Raw genomic sequence first — 23,514 nt, 5'->3', positions numbered from 1 at the left:
GAAAGAGCAGGTGCTTGGCCTGTTCAGAATTTAATTATTTATTTGTAGTAATATTATCTTTTATAACACTTTCTTCATTTACGAATTTGAATTAATGACCAAAGTCCTACAGTTGTTTTTGGATTTTATTAAAATGACGTCAAGACACATGCTCAGTGATTCACCACTTGAGTCCTAAGTAGGACATTTTTACTAGGTGGATCAATTTTTCAAATGACAGCATCTGCTGGCTTGTACGTGTTTGTTTATGATTCTTCCCCAGGCGAGTATAGCAGGAGTCTGGTGAGTAATAACCAGCTGTTGGAATTAGCAAATAGGGAAAGCAGTTACTTGATCTGTGAAGGAGTGTGGGAGTAAAAACTAAACAGATGCCCCCAAAATGTAAACCTCTCTGGCATCTGTAGAGTCTTCATTCTGCAAAGTGAGAGAAAGCCGTTTGGTTTGGTACGGGTGCTCTGGTGGTCTCCCTGCAGGACCCGTGTCCAGCCGCTGTGCTGCTGAGGGCACCTGCAGCTCTGCCGCGTCGGGGTTTCTGGCTCCGTGCTGGTAGTGGCTGCTGCTTACGGGTGTGGTGCTTCCATGAGGTGATGCCAGTCAATTCCCTTCCAGCCGTGTGCATCAGGAAGATGCTGTCGTGGCTGGCCTGGGCGGTGTGGGCCTTCACTGGCCATGGCAGCAGAGAAGGGCCTGTCAGTGTCGGCACCGGCCCTCTGCCTGGGGCAGGGTGCAGGGGAGGAAAGGCGGGTGCCCTGGGGTGAGCGGGCTGTCTGCTTCCAGGAGTGGCTGGCTGGTACCTTCCGTGAGCATTATACTGCCTGCCCCTCTGCCTCGCCTCCCACCCCAAAAAAAAAGGAAAAAAAAGTGAAAATGGGAGGTAACATCCCCTCTGTCAGATGGGAGTGTAAATTGGTGATTGCCATGAGGGTGTTTGTTTTCATGGCTGGCTCTGATCTGCCGTTGCAGGGGATGAATGGTTGTCTCTCCTTCTGCAAGAATAAAAATATGAACACGTAAGACTTTAAAGACTGTGGATGTCTTTCCTGTCTGCTTTTTCTGCTCCTGTGGACAGGAGATGAATGATTCTGATTAATAATATGTACAGAATTAATTGTTATACAAGAGTTATTTTCCTCAGATAAGCAAGGTCTTCCTGCTCGAGAGTGACACAGCCGTGCATTTCGATTGTATCTCGGAGTTGAGGGTAATTGTACAGCGAAAGTGTAATGACGGATATGTCTTTATCAACCTGTTCCCTGCATTGTGTTTTTATCACTGCCATCTGCTCTGCCGAGAGCGGCAGCTGCCAGGTCTCACAAATAGCGCTGTCATGTACTTTCATGTAGAACAACATATTGTCATAATTTCTCTGATATTACTAGATGGAATAACTTTAAGCGAGATAAGGTGACATTTTGCATGGCACTTTGGAACGCGTTTCATTGCAGTGTGTGTAGGACACACAGTGTTCTTTCTGGAGCACACCCGGTTCTACTTTCAGAAATCACTGAAAAATGCTTATTTTTCAAAAACGTTATGTAACATCCATCTGGGACATATGTGTCAGTGCTGAGATGCAACCGAGACATAGTATTAGTATTGCTTACATATGTAGCCTTAGTTACCTTTGCTGGATGGAAATTATGTAAGTTAGACTATTTTTAAAATTTAGGGGTGTTTTTTTTGCTTGTATCAACTTGAGTCTCCTTCATATTTGCAAACATGTTCAGACAGCTCCTTCAAGATTGAAAGAAACAAAAAATATTTACAATGAATCTTAAAAAAAAATCTTTATAGCAGTCGGTACCCTTTCTGTTGTCTCAGCTGGACGCTAGGTAGGAGATTTAATTTTAGACCAGGCCAGATTCCACTAGGTGCCCAGCCTAAGCCCATCCCCTGGGCTCTCTTGAGTTGTTTGAGAGGGAGGGATCCGTGCCAGCCTGAGATGGGGTACTTCAGGTAGGCAAGCAGGTGGAATAAGTTGCTCTCTGTGGGTGTCTGTTTCTCTCCTCAGGCTACCAAAGGAAGCTAGAAGACCTGCTTGCCTTTCCGGCAGGTAAATGTAGATGAGGTGGACCACATACTGAATATATGCCAACCTCTTGTTCCGAGTGCCTGCCGAAATCTTGCTTGTGCACCGAGTGTAGGAAAATACTTGGTGTAATCCACCTTCACAGAGATGCCTCTCCTGAAAAGTAATGAGGTCCATCCTCTCTTACAGATTCATCTCAGTCTTTTGGATGTGTGCTTAGTGCGGTTCTTACTACACGGGTGGTCCCCGCGATTTCTAGAGCAAGTGGCTGGCTAATCTCCTCTTTCTGTCGTAGCCCCTGTTGCTGCTTGCAAGGGACGGACAGCAGGGAAGGAGGGAAGTGGTGTGTAGCTCAGAGAATGTACCTGTCTGTTGCGATACACCCATCTCGTATACGTGGTGTGGTTAAAGAAGGTGGAATATTCTTGATTCTTGCGTCGTTTTCTTTTCCAAGTGCAAGGATGTAGAGCGCTGAACGGCTGATCAGCGATGTAAAGGGCGGGGGCAAAGGGGCAGCTTGCTCGCTCATCGGCCTCTCTGGAGCGGCGCGGCAGGCGGAAAGCGTTGCCGGCAGCAGCGTGGAAGAAGGCCAGGGCACGGCTCCGTGGGGTTTCTCTGCCTCATCCGCGTGGAGGTGTCGTGTTGGCACTTCATTGCTAGCCAGAGCTGTAGGTCTTGCCTGTCGTTCCAGCAGTGCATTTCAAGAGCTGATGAAGGCTCCTGGCGCTGTACTGATCGTGAGCGCACACCAGACCACCTTTTTATCCTCAGGGCAGGGACGTGTCATTTTAACTGACCACGCTTTATATATACGTATGTACCTTAAGAGGAAGAATATATATAAACCTTTTTTTTCTTCCTCCCAAGATTTACAAATCTCATTTGAAACTTCTGTTTGGTTTGTCCCCCAGACTAGGGCCATAAATGCTGCATGAATTTGTTTTTGTGCTCTGTTTTAAGCATATTTAAAAGTGTACACAGTTATTTGTGTTCATACATCACTTTCTTATTAATGCGCACAGTATAATTGTTGGTTGTATTGACTTTTCTTTCTGTGGATGTTTTTAAAAGATATTTTAAAGGCTTTGCTGGAGTTTGCACGTGCTTCAGAAATTAAATTTAGTCTGTGATTTTATTACCCTTTTTATTTAATTTATCTTAACTGTTGCTTTCAAGCTGTGAACCAGCTGTTGACTTTGAAAAAACATTGTTCAATTTGAAAGGAGCATTTTAAAGCTTAGTGTAATGGCTGTAAGTAATCACTACAGCAATTATATTCTCTGGTGTTGTGCGTCACTATAATAATATGGGAGGTTGTGAGAAAATGCAGGAAAGAAACACATCAAGCTCAGACTTCTCAGCTTTGCCTGTGATGCCCAGCATCTCTCTGTCTTCCATACAGCTTGGTGTCACTGCTTGAATCGTGGCAGCAAAACTGAAGCTCCGCTCTGTCGTGGCTCCGTGTGTGCCCAGCAGGAACCAGGGGCTGCTTCTGAGCGTTGCTCTCTGCCGTTCCTCTCAGACTGGACAGGCTTTTTTCTTTCTCCATACGGGCAGATTGTAGATGGACGCTTGCCACAGTGGCAGAAGCCCCTGCTGCTCTGCTGCCTCCTCCTGACTAGTTCCAAGATGTTGCACTTGATATAGAGTGGAATTTGGGTGGAAAGGTGTCCCTGCCCTTGGCAGGGGGTTGGAACTAGATGATCTTTAAGGTCCCTTCGAACCGAAACCATTCTATGATTCTGTGTAGAAGTGTCCACCTGTAAGTGTGACCATATCTTTCATTTTAGGGACATGGTTTGGTGGTGGACTTGGCAGTGTTAGGTTTACGGTTGGACTCGATGATCTTAAAGGTCTTTTCCAACCTAAATGACGCTATGACGCTATAGATCTAAGGGTGCTTCAGAGATCAGGTGTATCCCTTCCAGACAAGTGTGGTGGTGGCTGGGCTGCTGGCCATGGATTTGGCACAACTGGATAGGAAGAGTCCTCACTGTGACAAAGGCAATGTGACATGTGAATTACATTATATACATATACGTATGTATAAACTAGACATTCAAAGAAGGTGACTGCTGGGATGGAGACAGACATGGAACAGCGTGTTCTGGAAAGTTAAAAGCTTAGCCAGCGTCCCAAGGTATTTTTTAATGTAGCAGAATGAAATTCCTTTGGGTGCAGCAAATGAGACAGATAAAGTGTAATGCCCTGTGAAATCACAAAGAGCCACTTTCAACAGATGGAAAAAACAACTTTAATACAAAACCAAAAATTGATCGACTCTGCCTTTGGTAATCCAAATACCAGGTTACGCTGTAACAGTATCCCTTACTGTCTATAAAGTATATTTCAGTTGTTAAATGCACTGGCTGGTTTGTCACTATATAGAATTTAAAGTGATGAATCCTACATTCTTCTGCTTCTTCACTCTAAGAAATTAAACAAAGTCTGTGACAAACGGCTCCCAAGTTACACATGCTCTTTCAGTCTGTGTCTGCTGCGCCTCTGCCGCTGTTCTGAGTGTGGATCCGAAGCCCTTGTTTGGACGCTGGTTGTAGGAGTCCCTGTGGCAGGGGGTGTTAAGAGCTGTGAGCGGACACATGAACAGCCCATTGCCAATGGCAGAGCTGCACCCCGGAGCCAGGGAGCTTTCCCGTGCCCCTGGAGGAGGAGCACGTGCAAATGGATGGGAGCGCTCGCTGTCCCCCCACTGCACCACCTCTGACCTTCCTGGTGCACACCTCCGCAGCGGGGGCACCTCTCCCAGCTGTCCTGTGCTGCTCAGTGCAGCTTCAGGCAGGTTTTCATGGGAACATCTGGCTGAATATTCCCAGGGCATGTCAGTGCTAGCTCTTGGGAAAACTCCCTGTGCACCACTCATTGTAACCCACTCAGGGAGAACCTGGAGACAGCATGGGGTGTGGAGGAATCAGTGCCTTGTTCTTTTAGCAATGCATGAAGTCAGTAGCAGGTGAGTAAATGCGACGCACTGGAGACTCAGGACTCCTGCAGGGACAGGCATGTCTCAAAAATCTCTTGGAGTTCTCTGGAGGAGGCAGCAAACGTGGAACAGAAGAACTAGATTTATACATTCAGCTTGGATTTCCAAAAAGCATTCAGCAAGGTCCCGTGTGAAAGACTTCTAAATAAAGCAAGCAGCTATGGGATGAGAGGACAGGGCCCCAGAGGGACACATAACTTAAAAAGCGTATAGGAATAAGTGGCTGGTTTTCACGGTGAAGGGAGGTCACCAGAGCAATCCTCTGCAGATCCGTGCTTCAGCTGTTTGACATACTCAGACATGCTCTGGAGAGAAGGACGAACGATGACTGTGTGTTTGCTGACAATTCTCAGCCATTCAAGGTAGTAAAAATAGGAGTTCACTGTGGAAACTCGTCTATATAGTGAGTGACTGACCTGATGTAATCCAGTGTAGAGAAATACAAAGCGATGAGCAGAAGGAGGAACAATCCTGATTTTGTTTGTACAGTGATGAGTACAGAGGTGATTGTTAAGTCATGAATGAGACCTGGGATTGTAATAAATACTTACATGGAAATGCCGTCGTAGCACTCGGTCATAATAGTAAATAACATGTTAGGAGTTCTTTGAGAAGGAACAGAACAGGTAACAAGACTATGTCCTTGCATAAATTCCTGGTGCTGTGCACCTTGCATACTCTGCAGTTCCCCCATTTCAGGAAGCAAAGAATTGAACTAGAAAATGTTAGACAAGTGAGATAAAGATGGTCAGAGATCTGGAATGGCTTCTTTATGAGGAGAGCCTTGCCTTGGGAAAAGAGACGATTAAATGGAATATATGTGTATAAAATAATGTGGAATAGGAAGGGTGAGGAAGGAATGATTGTTCACTGCCTCTGTTCATTAAGGAGCTGGGGGTGGAGGGCAGGACATGACAATACATATGTCTAACGCAAAGCAGAAAACCAGGGAGATACTTACTCACCCTGTGCATACTGGAGCTGTGGAACTCCTTGTGCCAGGATGTTGTAGGTGCTAAAAGTTTCAACAAATGAAAGCATAAAATTGTGGAAGAAAAATCCATCTGTGATATTAAATACCAAAGACCCACCCCACTCTGACTCAGAAAGTTTCCAAACTGTGTGCACATCACTAGAGGTTGGGGACGTGCTGCTAGGTGCTTTCCCAATTCTTATATTCTTCTCTAGACATTCTGCTCGTGCCTGTTGCCAAAAGCAGGATCTTGGGCTGAATGGACTTGAGCTTTGAATTCATGTGGCCACTCTTACATGTCTATGTTATCCTAAATTTGACACCTTTCAGGTAGGAAATTGCACAGGTTTACACTTAGGGCCAATATTTTTTACTGTTTTATTTACCTCTAAAATTCCCCTCTGGCTCGTCAGGGGTAACTGCAGCCTTAGGCTGTGGTGTGTTTGGTTCTTGCAGGGGAAGTTGTATTGCCAGCAGTGGAGGTCAGATCTAAAGACAGGAGACAAGTGCCTTGTTGCGTGGATGTCAGGTTCCACTGGAGATCGGTAGGCGAGCCCCTGATCTGGTGATGTTTTCCTGATTGATTGGGGTGGAGGAAGAAAAGGGGAGGAAGAGGTTCATCAGCATCCAGGATGCCTTCTGAGTGCTCTGTGAGACAGGCAGGGAGGCCCTGGGAACGTTTATGGCGGCTCTGTGCAGTGGATGGTGAGTGTTCGTACTGCCTGTGCGAGGGGATAGCAGCCTGCCAGCACGGAGGAGCCCGGATGGCCGGGAGGCCGTGGCCTTTCTAGATGGAAATTTTGAATGAGTTACACAGACACTGGCTCCAGTCTCCACCATTCCCGTTCCTTTGCACGCTTTGTTGCTCACTGTGTAGCACAAGAGCCATGGGGGGAGGTTCAGGCCTTCCTCTCCCTCCGTGGCTGTGTTGCTGTCAGGATGGAGCCAGCTCCCCAGCTTTTCCTCTGCAGGAATCTTCCCATTTACGTGCCTCAGAAATAATTCCTGTGATTTTAATTAATCACAGTTTACATGGTAATAACCCGTTGGAATATTTTTTATGGGTAAATAATGTGTATCCCCTGCTGGGGGGGGTCTGCTGGTTCCAACTTCCATTATTGCATAATCTACTTCCCATTAAATGATCAGAGAGTGAGACCAAAGGAAACTAACAGCAGCGGGAGTAATTAGCAGCTACTTTGTGTCTGGGGCACGGATGTGCCATCTTAATGCTTGATCAGAAGCCCCTACAGTTAAGGAGAATGCCGTAGTTTTTTGGTGCTGCCAAGTGAGTGCTGCAGAGGGAGCGTCCTGTTGGCAGCATGGGGACCTGGCTAGTTCTCCATACGAGGAGCCTTATTCCCAGAGAAGTTCCATGCGAATGAGGGTGCTCAGCCCCTTGTACCTGACCGAGTCCAGTCGCTTTCCTCGCTGCGTGTCTGGCTGCGAGATGTATCACAAGGGGGCCTGGGAACGCCTGGCTGCAAGATTTCGGTCAGTCCCTCTCCTCCTATTAGGCGGGCTGAGCAGCTCCAGCTGGTCACAAGCGTATCACTTTTTTGTGAGACAGCGAGAAGGGCAGTGTCATTGTCCCCCAGCACCTTTGACAGAAGAGGAGGTGAAGAGGCTTGCCCAGGGCTGCACCGTATGTCTGCAACAGAGCAGAGTCAGGAATTCACGTGTCTCTTGCTGGGAGTTACCAGCCCCATGCTCTGCTGCAGCCAGACAAGCCCTTCTGCTGAACAGTGGTCCAGGAGCCACCCCATCAGCGCAGGCCTGGCTGACAGCCTCTGGGCAGGTGACACGCCAGCCTGGCTAGCAGCCACGTACACGATCACTGCGTGCACGGCGAGAACGACTGTGAGGTGAGGTGATGGCTGGCTGGGCAGTGCTTGCTCAGGGGCACGTGCTGGTCCCTGCACGGTGATTATCCTAAGCAACAGTGTATTTTTCCCAATTTATGTTTCCTTTTCCTCCCTTGCCTTTGCTGTTTTTGCTTTTATTTAATGTTGTATTCTCTGTTGTAATTACTTCTTTAATCTGTAATGCTGCTGCCTGCCCGACTCCCCCAGCTCCTGGCTGCCTTCAGGACCAGTGCTGTAAACAAGTCATGGTGTCCCTCAACAGCAAGGTTCCTGCTGAAATAGCTCCCTAAATAAATAAAAAGCAAATTGGATATTGGAAAAGAACTTCAAATAACATCTGAATTCCCAGGGAACTACATCTTACATCTCTGTTAGGGACAAATGGGTTCAACATAAGTAATAATCCTCTGGAATGAAAAATAAAGAAACACTGTTCACTAGCCTCTGTGGGCTGGAATGAGAATAGACACTGGTGATAAATAAAAGCAAAATGCAAAGATGCCCCTGGGTGGCAGATGGGAGCAAAAGATTTAAACATCATTGGACTATAAACACGTGATCTCTGAGATGTGCCGTCGCTTGCCTCCAGATCTCTGCTTTGGATATGATGGGTCTAGCTTTTTCTCTAGTGTAATGGGAAGAAGCTAAAAGCCCTTTACTGAGACAGCATTGCTGGCAGGCCCTCGCAGCGCATGCTGGACCAGGACCTTCCCACATGGAGCTGCGCCTTTCAAACACAGCCTCATTGCGCAGAATTCTAGCTCTTTACTGAAACATAACTAGTTGGAATTCTCTCAAGAACTTCCTTTCTGGTCTTTCCCATACTGCTGTAATGCTAAAATCCTCCCTTGTTCCCACTTCATGGGATCTATTAATATTTGCAGTTTGATTGCTGTGTCCCTGCTGTTTGATGCTCACCCCTTCTCCAGACCTACTGCAGGAGTTTGTCTGGACAAGCCCCCCAGAAGTGTGCACATCGGCTCCTGGCACTCTTCCTCTCCTGAGCGTGACGTGCCCGTCCTTTTGGTTCTGGGGCAAGATATTCCTGTCACTGCGAGGACCAGCTGCTTTGTCACTGGATGCTTTGCTTCCTGAGCTGTAAAGTCCTCTGTCGAAGTAGGACGGCACCAGTGTTTCCAGCCTGTGTGTGACCGATGAAGCAGCTGAGCTCACTGTGGTGTGATGGCGTGTGGGCATCCCCACGCGTGTCCTACCCACTGCATCAGACCGTGGGGCAGGGGGTCTGTGTTTTGCTACCCTTCTCCTGCCATCCGTTCGCTCTTCGGTTCCAGGCTGTGGGTACAGCCACTGCCACAGCTGCCCTGCTCTTGTCCTCCTTCGTGTCCCCTGCGTGCGTGCGCTTCCTGCAGAAGAGCCGAGCCTTGCTCCGATGAGCCTGAGCCGAAGATGGGCGCGTCTAGTGCCGCAGAAAAAGCCCTTCCTTTTGGAGCGCTTTGTCTTTGCTAAAATGACGTTCTCGATGTGCCTGTGTGTGAAAACCATCGCGAAAGGTTCCCTGCCCGCAGGGACGGCCGGGCCCTGCAGAGGGCAGCCGGGCTGCGCGGAGCCGCCTCCGCGGAGCGGTGCGGGGCGAGCCGGGGCAGGCGGAGCGGCACTGCTCCCCTCTCTTTAAGACTGCCCCTACATGTCGGATGGATTTTGAGACTCCGGAGTCGTGGACAGGTTGTTGTTAATTGTTGAGCACTGAGGTTGCGCTCAGCTCTGTGCAGTGCACACAAAATAACCATGAAAAGACAAATCCCCTACGCCAAGGGGTTGTACGAAGGCACCTTGCACAACGGCGGGGTGTGAAGTACTTTTCTCACTAAGAGGAAGATACTGGGAGACCTAAGGGAAGGGATCAGCTTAGTTAATGAATCCTGGGACTTTGGTGCCTGACTGTCTTACAGGTGATGAATGAACAGCTTTTTTTCCTCGAAGCAGAAACCAGGATGGTCTTAAGCACACAACAAGCCTGGAAAGTCACGTGGAAGTACTTGTGACATCCACATTAATACCAGATGAACTAATCAGGATTAATGTTAGTGGGAGTAATACCAGTGGATATCACAATGAGTAGACTATTATAATAATGAGTTTTCCAGGTGATTATCACCTGATGACAGGTGATTTATATACTGTACAGGTATTTCTTCTGTGTATCCAGATGATAAGCAGCTCGGGCACTTTGCTGCAAGAGATTGGGACTTTTCCTTCTTCCTGAAGTTGCCCAGAACGTGGCTCTGTTCTCACTAGTTAGTTGGCCAAAAAGATCCTGGACAGGAAGCGACGGAGGGCTGAGCAGAGGAAAAGGATGCTGGCGTTTCATTCCTGAACTGCTTGGAGAGAGCTGTGGTGAACCTAGCCCAGGGACATTTTCAGGCCTCACTGGGAAAAATGAGGAGAACTCTGGAGTTGTGATGCAGGGACAGTTTTACAAGCACCAAAGTACTCGTAGGCAGTAAAGTGATGGAGGTCTGACTGCTGTTTTATCGCCAAGCTCTACCTTTCTGCTATACCGGCGTCAGCTGCTATATTCTGTTCTGGTATTCAGAAGAAATATATCCAGTGGAATATAAACCTCAGTGGTAAAGACAGTTTCACCCGGTGTATATGTGTACAGTGTTTGGCCACAGGCGGCCATGATCTAACTGTGCTAGGAGTCACTGTTGTGTCATAGTGATTGTGCAGGAAAAATGAGGAACCTAAGGTAGTAAGAAAAGGTAGTTGCTATTTTCCATGCATGGCATTTCATCCTTCACCATTTTTTCTGTCTTTGCTAAGCACTGGCTGTAATTGTTGCCGTCTAGGATGCACAGTCACTTGTCCATAGACTTTCCACCATCTCTGTAGGCTGGCACGAGATAAGGCGTTATGGTATTCTTGTGCAAAGCCTATTCTGCCAACGTGTTGTCAAATTGTTCAGAGGAAATTTCTTCTCTGGAACTGAAATCAGAGGACAGGCAAGATACCCAGTAGCGTGAATTCAAAGCAATCTACATGAAGTGTTGGTTTGGAAATGTATTTTTGTAGGGTTAATGTGTTATCAGTGTTATACCAGGGGACTGTATTGCATGCTGTTTAGATGCATGAATATATTTTTATGAAAAGTGCCCCACATCAATACTTCTGTTTTATTTTAAACAACCCGACTCATGAAGGGCAGCTGGTAATCTACATTAAAGAAAGACTGTGCTGTGCTACATTGCCACTTGAATGCTTGAATACCGTAGAGGTTCTTTTGCAGATTTGCTCAGGTCACTGTGTCATCTTCACGTGCAGCTCTGAGGGTCTCTTGGCCAGGTCCAGAATGGGAGGGAATACAGGCCAGACTTGATTATTTATTACCTGCATTCTGAACTTACTCTTTTTGATGCTTGGATTCATCTGTTTTTAAAACTGTGATTAGACTTTGCAGATATCTCACTGATTCGCAAATGTCAGGCTGGGAAGTAGCCTCATGCCCCAGGAGAGCTTCTTCGAGGTGGGTGTTCCCACTGGGAGGGGTCCTGCTGTGACCGCGGGGTGTTCTGAATGGGCAACGCTTAGGGCTTGATACTGCCCTTTCAGAGAGATTCTGCCTGTGCTTAACCTCCTTCCTGGTGCTTTCTGATCTGTATTGCTGTATTGCAGAATGAAATGCCTGGTCCAGTTCTAGATTAACTTGGTCAGGAGCACATGAGCAGGACAACCACATGCACCTCCTAAGAGGCAGATGTAGTAAAGGCCATGGCTCTGATCATAACGGCTGAGTAAGGCCGGGGGGCAAGATGAGGCTGTCCAGCCAGTGAACAGCGAATGTCTTTGCTATGTGTAGTTGGCTTGTGTCTCCAAAGAACCTCTTTTCTTCCCTAACTGCTGATGCTCTTGTCTGCCCTCGACTCCTGATCCTTGCATCTTGCCCTTGCTGGCCTTCCGCTTTTGTTCTCTTTTTCAGCTAATCACTCTCTGTCTTCTGTCTCTTGATCCTGCTATGTAAAACGCTGGCTGTATGTAATAAAATCAATGAAATTTGTGCTCAGACGTGACAAGTCAGACCAACCAGTGGAGTCTGAGCAAGGCAAAGGCAGCCTATAATTAACACCTCTTGGGGAAGCGCAGAAAGGTTGTCTCACTGCACAGAGGCATGAGGGCATGCCCTGGCCAGACAGGCTGGCTCCTTGGCACGGCTTGGCATGCAGGAGCCAGCGTTTTGTTGGCTGCACATCTTCCTTTGTAAGGAGATGCAGGGTGACAACTTTAGCTTGGTGTCAGCTGGCTGTTTTAAGCCAGACTACACTGCAGGCTGCTTCCCGGTGTCCTCAGGAAGAGGCTGAGTTTAGCAGCTTGAGCCATCTGCTTTTCAGAATCAGACTATTCTTGCCCTCTGTGCTCCAAGCAGACTCCTCCCAGTGCATTCAGACCCATGTGACTTTTTAGGCTGAAGACCTTGGTCTATCTCCCGTTGTTATTTTCTAATAAGTTTTTCTGTAGATAGAGCATTATGCTAAGATAATTAAAGCAAATATTGGTTCTCGATACAAAAATGAGTCTTTGCACACCAAAATTATTCTGATACAGAAGCTTTGAGAATTTATTAACCATTAACATTCACATGCAATCAAAACATAACCTTCTTCCTACTAGTAAGATGTTCAGCGTTGTTAAATTCGACTTTCCAGAAATGGTTTCCAGTAGCCTAATTGAACAGTTAACTAAATATATTAGGGCAGTTTGCTTCAGTGTAATTAGAGACCTATAAAGTACATTTTAGCAAGTTGGAAGTGTTAATACAGGCCCGCACATTTGCACATTTACAGCTTTGTAACGTTACCTCGGCTGCTGGAGTGTGGAGACCAGGGCTAAACCTCCCAGAGCTCTGGGAACACACCGAGGAATCACACCTGGTTTGCAGGGGTTGGTGGGGCAAGTTGTGCTTTAACATAGCAAATAAAGTGCCGAATGATGTGAGCTGTGCAGGTTCCAACCACTTTGTAATCCGTGTTGGAGAACTGTTGATTGGTTTAGAAGATGACCCCCGCCGTGGGCCGAGCTCGTGGTCGGTGCGAGCGCCGCGCGCTCCCAGAGCGCAGAGTTGGCTGAAGTCGTGCCTGGCCGTGGCCCTGGTGCGGAGCCAGTTCTGCACTGGAGGTGATTAGGCAGCGAGTCGCGCGGCTGCCTCGCAGTGTTCCCCAGCAGGGACTCACCTTCCCCAGCCTGGGGCAGTGCCGTGGGAGCCCTGGTGTTTTCCTGCAGCCTGATAAACGTGTTTGCTTTGCGTTGCATTTCCTCTGCAAGATACATTCTAATGGTAAACATACGTTCAGGCTACTACGGCAAGTAAGACCACAGGAACTGCGAGCATTGTTAGTTTTCCTAATCTTGTAATTCAGCTGAAACTCGAAAAAAATTCCCCCCCATTTTGGCTTTTGTTGTTGCAAAGATGGTCCCCAAAAAGCTGAAGAAGCAGACAAAGAGTAAGCAGAGTTTCCAGAACAGAAGTGAACTTTTGGATGAAATTCATGAGAAACCTTGTCTCCACTGCAGCATATCAAAGCCAGGTCAAGGCATCTTTTAAACTTTACAAACGTGACATTTGTTCCTCGAAGGCTAAACCCACACCTGAAATTTATGCACAGCTAGCAAACTGCTCTGGGCATTTTCAGTGTCTCCCCGTGCCCATGTTCCTGTGCCTCTGTGCAGGACAGGCAGTTCTGGTTAAATGTCAATGTGTGAAAGCAACTGGACCAAGGGAGATGCTATTTGTCTCACACTGCTTTGCAGCCCTCATGAAAAACCCTCATGACAACACCCCGATTAACAATCTGTCCAGCCCCAGGTTTCATGACAGGCCAGTGGAGAGCCCTGGGGAACTTCCAGCTTCTGCTTAGCCAGGTCTGAAAACCACGGTGTGAACGAACACCAGGCCCCTGAATGCCAGTGACACACTGCGCAGATAAAATTACTCCGAGCCCTAGGTGCAGGAGTTGCCTGAAACATGGCATATGGCTGAGTTCAGGGTCAGGCATCACGAGCAAATTGTCAGAATGTGGTACCTGGAGACCCCAGGGCTCAGTTTCCTAGAGCTGTTCTCCGTGCACAGAGAGCAGAGCACACATCGCATCCCTTCCTGCTCCCTGAGCCCTCGCGTTCGTCACGGTCGGTGCCTCACTGAAGGTGATAGGATGTCATCTGACACTGTTCCAGAGGTTTACTCCTTACCAACAGGAAACTTCCAGCCTTGGTGTGGACTGGTTGCCTCCCTCTTCTGTTAGCTGTAGGCTTACAAAGAGATGTTCATATTTTAAATATGGTGCAATGACATCAATAGTAATAATTATTGCATGCATCAAAGCTTTGGAGATTAGCCACGGATCATGCATCTAAATGGCAAATGGTTATAATAGCTGCATACATGAAACATCAAAGTCTGAGGAAACGTTGCTCTGTTATAAAAAATACATCAGAATGATCATTCCACTCCAAGCAAAGTGCAGAACTGTAGACGTGCATGGAAGAAATGCAACACATTTCATACTCATTTGGGTGTTTCAAGTATGGGAAAAATTGATTCCACAGCTCCAATCACCAATCCACATCAAGTGAAGACTGTATTGAAATGATGAGATTTCACACAGTATTAGGCTAAAGTTGACTCCTCCTCGTGAAAATGTATTTATAATTAGGGCCTAGAAAAGCAAGAAGCAGTATTTGGGGTTTTAATTTTTTATATGCTCCCTGGCAGAGAGAGGAGTGGCTGAGATTACATAAAATTCTTAAAACCATGATGTTTCAAGTATCCTTTTGCTGAATTGAAATGGATTTCCCGTAGATTAAAGGAACTGCATTGTGGTTTTCTTTGTTAGGAGAAAAGTATTCCAAACCGAGAAAAGCACAGGCTCTCTCTGCTGAGCCTGGGGACAGCTGCTGGAATAAGAAAATGCAAAACAGTCGCTAGAACAAGAGAACCTCTGAGCTCAGCAACTGAAATTCCCAATTACAGACGTGCTGCTGTTTCTCCTCCCTCTCCACAGCTGTTTAGCTTGATCACGCCCCAGCCCCAGTGGGACGAACAGCGTGAAGGATGCGGTGCCGTGTGTGCTCCGACAGCCAAATCAAAGGCCCAGCCAGGCCTGTGCCTCAGCTATGAGTCTGGAGGAAATCAGAGACCCTCATTAAAGTTTCAGAAAAACCTAACTGGTATGAGGACAACATTCGAAAGTGTATTTGGGGAAAACAAATATTGTTTTAACTCTATTAATAATTGATGCGTTGCCAGCAGAGATCCTCATAGCATTAAGGGAATTGAAAATTAAAGGCACAAAGACACTACTTTAAGAAAACATCCTGATAAATAATTAATATGGCATAGGTCTACTGGAATCTGAGAGTGTAGGTTTTAGTTTGTCTTGTCAAACCTATGCTTTCTAATACCACAGTTTCTTCCAGAATGAGAGCATGGTCATTTTCATTTTATATCGACAAGAGCTCTAGTTGTTTATGCTGCTGAGCTGGAATGATTTACTGGCTTCTCTGTCAATTCTTGTGCTGAGCCCCTGGGATCCTAAGTAGCACGTACCCAAAGATCATGGCTTTCTTAAATCAAGAGGAAGAAAATATTGATGATTATTTAGAAAACAGAGAACCTGTCTGTTTCAGGGAAACCACTGTTTGTCAGGGTCAAACTGGATCAGAACAAGAAACCCTGGCAATGCCTGTTTGGCAATACGCTGTATAAATAGCTGGGAGAGGTGTCTTGGCGCGTGTGACACCCAGGCACAGCTACTGCTTTAGTTTGTGTGTCTCTAGAGAGATGCGCTTTCAATGGTGAGGCCAGTCTTGGGGACCACACGGAGTAGTTCAGTGGCTGGCACGTCCCCTGTGCGTTCTGATGGGGATCTTAAGGACAGGAAAAGAGTAACCCAGCATTCCACAGGATACCAGCCCATCAGTGTGACTGATGAAAGGCTGGACGTAGAACGTGCTAAAGGAAGTAAATGCAGAATTTCTGCATTTGCCTCCAAAGCAGCTCCCTGCCACGGCGGCGGGCAGAGCCTGTGGGAAGCAGCGTTCAGAGACACGGCTGCAGCGTCCGGCTGATGCACAGCGCCTGACACGGAGAGACGCCGTAGTTTCAGAACAGAATACTGAGCACCGTGTTAACGAACAGAGCTTCCACCATCTCTGAAAACCCGTGTGTTGCTGAAGGGCGTACGAGCTCTTTAAAGTCCCGATTTATTCCAGTCCACTCCTATCTTTTAGGTTGTTGTAATGAAGCAACTAGTAAGTCAGGCAGAATTGCTGGCAGGCATTCGAATTTAAGAAACTGCACAAGAGCATCCACAGAACTGTATTTATCACTTCATTCCTTTAAATAAAGCAGAGGTGAATGCTGCTTCTTCATTACAAATGTCTCAGTGCTTTACATGCAAAAGGTTTGTTGAGATTGATGGAATTCATAAACACTCTTTATTTACTACAGCAAAGTTAATAATTAAGCAGAGAGAATATCTATGAATGCTGTTGTAAAAATAATTCTTGCCCTAGTTCCAAGCAAAAAGCCCATGTAAATTAGTGATTAAGAACATAAGGGTGATCCACTAGAGCTCTAAAGGGGGGTTCGTTTTTGCCGTTCTGGATAAAGCCGGTGCAGTGGCCAGGCGTTGGTGAGTGCGACGTCATCCAGCCTGCAGCTGTGTTCTGTCTCGGTGGATGCCCCTTTCGCTGTCCCCCCGCACACGGACTGCATTCGTGGCATCTGCCCCGCGCTGAGCGAGAGCTCGCCATCCCTGCTCGCTGCTGCGACCACCGCAGCACGGTCAGGCCCTTGTTGGAACTGGAATGTGAAGCGCGCGGGCTGGCACCCACCAGGAGGGTCGGGCCGGATGCGCCAGAGAAAGGGTGGTGGGAAATCGCCTCTTGTCCACAGTCCGAAGAAGTGGATTCCCTTGAAGAAGAGTCCTTTGGTTTCAGAGCCGTTATCTCCTCTTGCCCGCGTTGCCGTTCCCCTCTCCAGTGTGGCTCCCCGGCCCCCGCTGGGGCTCAGCTGGGAATGGGCAGCACAATGGTGAGAGCTCAGCGACAGGGAGGCCACGGGAAGAGCCACGGGAGGAGCCACGCGTGGCCGGCTGCGGTGCTGGGGACGGGTGTGGGTGCCGTGCAGGACGGCTGCTGCGTGGGCAGCCGTGGGAGCTCCTCGGTCTGAGCGCCGTGAAGGCCGGAGCTGCTGCCCTGCAGGGAGAGGCCCGCAGGGCTGTACCGTCCCGCAGCCGTCCCTCGCCATCCCGCTGCGGCGGCTGCAGCTGCTCCGCGGTCCTTCGCTGCGTCCTCGTACCCCTGCCCCCTCTGTACCCCCTGCCCCCGCGTTCCTGCCCCTCTCCCTGCTCCGTCCCCACCTCCCAGCCTTGCTCCGGCGGCGTCCCTCCCTCTTGCTGCTCTGCTCTCCTGTGTAGCGGCCCTCTCTCCACCCTGCTGCGGCCGGCGGGCCGAGCCCCCGCGCCTGCCACAGCCCCGTTGTTATCTAAAGGTGCTGGCTCTGGGACCCTCATCTCCATCAGGCAATGCTGAGGGGCTGGCTGGTGTAACAAAGCAGGGAAACAAGCCAGTCAGAGTTACCTCCGTCTGAAGCATATTCTAGGAGTGATTACACTGTAATTATCTGTGCTGAGTGGCTTCTGCACATCATTGCCCATTTTTCTGAGTCTTTTTATTTAAGTTGATAATGGAAAACGAATAAAGCCTTAGTTCCACTCTGATTTTGACACTTGTGCCAGAAAATATCTGAAGATGAACATTTTTGTGTTCACAATAGTTAGATTAATATTTAATTTGCTGGCATCCAACAAGCTGATTAGTTTTCCTCTGATATGGCTCAACTTTGTAATTACAGGAACTGGCTCCTCCTGGTTTGTGCCTGGGTAAGAGGCTCAGAGACCGTCCTGACGTCACTGTGACCACAACTTCACCAGGCTGATGCACTGCAAGGTTATCATCATCTGAAATATCTGCTCCTGGAAAGAGACGCGGTCTGGGACCTGCTCCATATCTTCTGAGGACAGAGAAGGTCTGTCCTTGATTGCATTTAAACTGAAGGGAAAGAGAGTGGAAACAAGACGCAGCCATGTCGAGTCTCAAGGAACACGCGATGTTTGCCTGCTGCTGCAAGCCAAGCCTGCCTTGGTGACACAGCCCGTCTGGTGCTGCAGGCGTAGGGGAGATCCCGCAGCACTACGCTTTGTCATACCCTGGGGATGAACAGAGCTAAGCCAGACACGGGAGATCCCCCCTTGGTGGTGATCCTCTGCTGAGCCTGGGGAGCGCTGCAGGCGGGTGCTGCCAGTGACAAGCCACTGAAAGACCTCCAGCACCACCGTGGAGGCAATGTGAGAGAAAGCTCAGTGCGGCACGGAGGGCTGGCTAGCTTGGGGCCTCTCTTTGGCCACAGCCATTAGCAGATGCTTGTGAAAAGCCTATAGCAGACAGGGCATGGATTACATTATTATTTGCCCACAGTCCTCAGAGATCCTGCTCACAGTCCTTCTGGAGTAGTGGTTGTGTCTGCCCGTTGCACTGAACTAGGAGCTGTGCTCCAGGAGTGTCTCTGAAGCCTCTTGAAACTCATGAATACGTCTGGGCTCCACAGCGTTCTGGGCAAAGAGCCGCTGTGGATTCTGGGGTCATACTGCCCTTCCTCTTTCAGCCTGATGTCGAATAATTTCTCTGGCACCTGGTGATTCCTGCGACAACAGGGGCTAGTGCACATTCAGTGTGCTCTGGTGATCCCTCCTGCTAGGGACAGTCCCGCCTTCCTGACCGCATCTGCAGGTGAGTTGTCTGCCTGAGTTTTGCTCTCGGGAGGCAGAGGCAACAGGCAGACTCGCGTGCTTTGTTCCCAGGACCACACTCCCAATGCTTCCTTCACAAACGGGACTACCCCCTGCGACTCAGTCATGCAAGTGATTGAGCCTTCCCTGTTCACTCAGAGAGCAACTATGGCTCAGAATCAAATTCAGCCTTTAGAATTAACCCATCTGTAATGTCCATTAAGTCTGGATTCCCCTGACCAGTCATGCAAAGTAACATCTCGTCTTAGTGCCATATTCATCTTGCACTGTCAGTTTTACCCAACTCCTAAGCACTCAGTAATAGCAGGACTGTCAGGGTGTTAGTTATTCATTAGTTTTCACTCACTGGAAGAATATATCGTTGTCATAGTACGGCACATTGCACTGGGAACAAGCTCCCCATGCAGACGGGGATTAGGGCCATTTTTCAAGTGCTGCCGACTGTTAATTTGTACATTGTTTGAAGGGACAAAGTCTTGTTGGAGCTCCATTTTGGACGTTACTTTGGCAGAGCGTAGTGGGCAGTTTTCACATCCTCTCTGATAGCTCGGGGACAAATGGGTGCCGGTGCCGGGGTGCAGAGCGCTCACCCCCACGGCAGCGTGTGCCCGGCGCTGCATACACAGCTCTTGTTCGCGCACCCTGAGCTCATCGGGTGAACCTCATCAAAATCCACTTGTTCAGCAGCTGACTGTACAATAGCTGCTGGCTGCTCAGCCTCCATCTCTCATCACCGTCCTCCAGAACTGTCTGCCAAAACTTCATCAATGAGAAGTTCAGATATTTTGTTTAGCTGCAGTACAATCGTGGCCAGGTGAGAAAAGCACCAGGCTAGTGCCAGAATGAACTGAGCACTGGCATAGCCAGTCCATGGGCAGCTGGTCTGCTCAGGAGAGGGATGGGAGATGGGCGGGATGGGTCTGGTAAACTGGGAAGGAAAAGTTGATGTTCTTATATGGAAAAGGTGAAGATAGCCACAAGTCTGCAGGCTGGTGTGTAGGGAACTCGTCTGTGGTGAGAACGGGAGACCATTTCATGCCAGCTATAAGGTGCGTGTTGTCCCCCCCAGTGCGTGTGTGCAAAGGGCGAAGCGGGAGGTGTGCTGTGCTCGTGCGGAGGTGTGCTTCTAGACCAAAGCAGCAAGTGGAACAGCTGCTGCTGATGGGGTGTTCTGAGCTGCGATGCGTCTCTGGACTTCCTTCATGAAAGGCAGAAAAATAAAAAAGGAAAATTAATCTCTCAGGAGCAAACAAATGTAGCAACGTCTGCCACAGCTCGTAGCCTGCTTAAACACAGGTCTGGACTAGAACATTTGTTGCAACCATTTAGTGACCGATGTTCTTCCCAGATTCATCTTATGAACTGGAAAAAGCAATTTGTCTGCCCGTGTGCCCTGAAGTACTGATATTTGTTAAATCCACATGCTTTGAAAGCCCTAGAATTGAACTACTGGATATGTAGAGAGAAAAGCAAATAAGGCCAGCCATGATATGTCCGTTTCATCTAGATTATATTCTGATAAGGCCTGATTTATTACCTTTATGTCTTAAGGCCAAGCAAGGCTCATGGGGCCTCACCTTTGTCCCAGTCGTAGAGTACAATGAGGCAGGAGGAGGAGAGTTCGAGAAAGGAGAGCCAGAGATCCTGTTTGCCTGTGGAGGTCTCGGGTGCTTCCTTTCCAAGCTTCCCAGTTCACCCCGTGCTGTCGGGTTCATCCGTGAGCTGGCACACCCGCTGTCCCCCTCTGTCGTGGTGCCGGGCTCCTGCATGCTGCCCGCGGCACGGCATCTCCAGGGCACGGTGCCCGGGGCTGCCCGGGGTGGCCGTCACACTCACCCTTGTGCTCTGTCCTCCTTTGCAGAATCTGACCTTCCTCCTTTGAAAAATTATTATGGTAAGAAAGCCCAGGCTGAAACCAAGTTATCAATGACAAGAACAATATGAATATCAGCTGTGAACTGGGGATAAATAATAAAGCAAGACAAACACAAGGCACAGGGAGGGTAATTAAAGCCACAATACCCAGGGATATTTCTAAATGAGAAAAATAATCTTCACAATGAAATTGCAAAATGATGCATCTCAGTGTATTAATTCTGCCCAAATTAGCAGTGCCTAAAGAACTGCTGACATTGTCTGCTGCTTTGGGGAGTCTGATGGGGTGAGCAGAGCAACAGAACTCCCCGTTCCACGAGGCTTGGTCTTTGGGACCACGGGTGGGGAGAAGGCGCTGCATTTCTACATCTGGCTTCCCTGCGTCGGGCCCTGGCAGACAGCACGAGCTCTGCGCAGGCAGGAGCCGGCGGCGCAGGGCTTCCCCAGCAGAGAGCCTGCTCCTTGAGCCAGCTGCTGCTGCTGCGGCTGGGGCTGCCGTTTTGTCATATTATTCCTTCACGTTTTGAAGTAGTGGAAAAACTGGAGCAGATGAGGATCAAAATCTTTGTGGTGTCCAGCACCTTTCATGGGGATCTTGGAGCGAAATCACAGAAATCTTCCAGGGATTGGTTCCTTTTTAACGATACAGGATCATAGTTTGTCTGTTTAATTCAACCTGAGTGACATAATATCTTTCATTTGGACTTATTACCAGCAGAGCAGTTAGCTGGAAGCAGACCTAGGGCAGGGCGTTTTGTCATTATTTTAAATTTTCTCTATCTGACAAAACTGAAGGCCTTGAAAAGACTAGAGCCATCGTAAAGGATAGAGCATCAGAGAACGGGTCACACAGTGTATTAAAGAATGAAAATTGATTCATTCTTTCCCCTGTTGAATAAGCAGCTGTACTTTGGTCCCTGTGATCCATGAAATAAGCTGTCAGGGAAATAGGAAATGTGCCACATTCGAACCTCACTCATTGATTCCGTTCTGATCCGAGGTGCGGTATTAAAATGCATTACGGTGGGTGCAGGATCTGCAGCAGTGACAGCAGCTGGGCCTGGCTTGCTAGTCAGTTGTCTGCGCTATTTGCTATTAAATTAATCGGTGCTTTGCAGTGCTGGGACTCATTTACTTAGGTCATCTGGTCTGAGCCAGCTAACAGGAGGAATTTCACAAAAGCAACATTTGTTAGTTTTAAATAAAATCAAAGGCTACAGAGGAGGCTCGGGAGGAGTGGCTCTAACAAGATCTGTTGGCCCTGTTATCTGCAGAAGCGATTTTCAGGCCAGAGATTCTGACAGTAATCAATGTAAGAAGGGGTAGCAGAGACTTCTAGAATATGGGATTGCTAGCTGGAGCATGTTAGGCCAATTAATGCCTGCAACTCTAATGGACTGTTTAGCTGCAAAATTAAATGGAGGACATTCCTGTTATTGCATAAAAACCATACCCAGTTTCATCTTTTGTAACAGAACACACCTTCTTCCTTTACACACCTTTTCCCAAGTAAAGGAATAACCTTGTTCTGTCCTTAAGTAGTGTACAGAGGACTGCCTGCAACTACTATTTGCTACAGTAAGTCTGTTTTATCCATACTGAAGTGTCTTTTGCTTCTTTTGTGAGTTCTTACAAGTTTTATTAAATAAAACATCACTTTAGCTGCCTTTGCTTTATTTGCCTCAAAATTGTGATTCATAAAGATGGATTTTTATAATTAAGGTAGAAATGAGAAATAACCCCCTATATATAATTTAAAATGTTGAAATTACAGACACTATCTAACTTCTGCTTTAAATCACGGGAACAAACTGTTCCCCATTAGCAGCCCTAATTAAATCCATTTTTCTATGAGTCTTTGGCAAATTCCATTTTAGTGAAGCTGTATTAAGCTCTTTTTTATTTCCTCTTGCTTTGCAGAATTCTCGATCTGCGATGAATAATAGGTCGAATATGGTATGTGATGGCTCTGCAGACTCCGAAGATATAACATGAACAAATATATTGCTCTGGAAAGCTGGCGTAAGAACGCTACTGAGCATCTCCGCTACCAGACAGGTAGGAGCACTACCTACTGGCCTGGGGGGTTTATATGTGGTGCAAGAATTGTCAAACATCATGTAGCAAAGAGGCTGTGGGAAGGTCGGTGAGGCCTGGGGAAGGGTTAGGGGGAGAGAGAGGGAAAGCACTGCAGGAGGCGGCGTGCTGTTCCCCCTCTGCTCAGCACATTCGGGTGTTGCACTCCTGAGCTCCGGTTTGCCACGCGCTGTGCCCCGATCGGGTTGTCCTGGGCCTTTTATGAGCAATGAGCAGTTGCAGGGGAGTGGAGATGAGGAAACTTCCTGAGGACAGCCAGCTCTGCTTGTCTTCAGCGTGCCCATCATGTGGGCTGTGTTCTCGGCGAGGCTGTGCCGAGTTGCCTGTCGCATCTGTCCGAGTCCTTGCGTCAAACCCGTCTAGCAGGGGCCGTTCTCCTGCTGAACTCAGGCCTGTTTCTGCACATAGATGAAAACCTGGCCTGGGTCGCTGGTGTGCACGGGCAGCTTTGTTAGGGTGATGCTCACTGATGACTTGGCTGAGGAAGCCGTGCGCAGACCAGAGAGCCCACCTGAAACAGCCTCTCATTTTGCAGCCCTTGTGTGTGAAGATTAACTTACTCCCAGTAACCTGCCGCAGTCCCAGAGCAGCAGGCTTGCTCCTATCCTCAAGCGGCTCCATCATTCATTTACTGTAACGATTGGCTTCAGCCTTCGATTTCCTCTGTGGAGCATATTGGAAAGAGAGAGGCTGAGCTGTGAACATTAATAACAATGAATAATAACAGTACGTGTTCCACAAGCTTTAGCAATCAAATGAATCAACAATCAGGAGAGCTTCATTAATAAATACTTGCTGGGGTTAGATGACAAGGGAGCTACTGCCAGAGGTGTGTGCATCAGTTAACGGCA

General features: G+C 48.1%; 1 protein-coding gene across 11 annotated transcripts in view; it reads left to right on the top strand.

Moving 5' to 3' along the window:
• The window catches only part of LOC137676872 (uncharacterized), a 136,357-nt gene that overhangs the window by 3,872 nt on the left and 108,971 nt on the right, over positions 1–23,514 (top strand). For 10 of the 11 annotated variants that reach the window (XR_011050163.1, XR_011050166.1, XR_011050165.1 and 7 more), the window contains exons 2-3: positions 17,737–18,671; positions 22,487–22,624. The gene's annotated coding sequence lies outside the window, so the exon portion shown is untranslated. The remainder of the gene's footprint in view (positions 1–17,736; positions 18,672–22,486; positions 22,625–23,514) is intronic. The other variant, XR_011050161.1, reaches the window with a different exon arrangement.

Source organism: Nyctibius grandis, chromosome Z, assembly GCF_013368605.1.
Source record: "Nyctibius grandis isolate bNycGra1 chromosome Z, bNycGra1.pri, whole genome shotgun sequence".
In the NCBI taxonomy this organism is placed as follows: Eukaryota; Metazoa; Chordata; class Aves; order Nyctibiiformes; family Nyctibiidae; genus Nyctibius; species Nyctibius grandis.
This window is presented reverse-complemented; position numbering and strand designations above follow the sequence as displayed.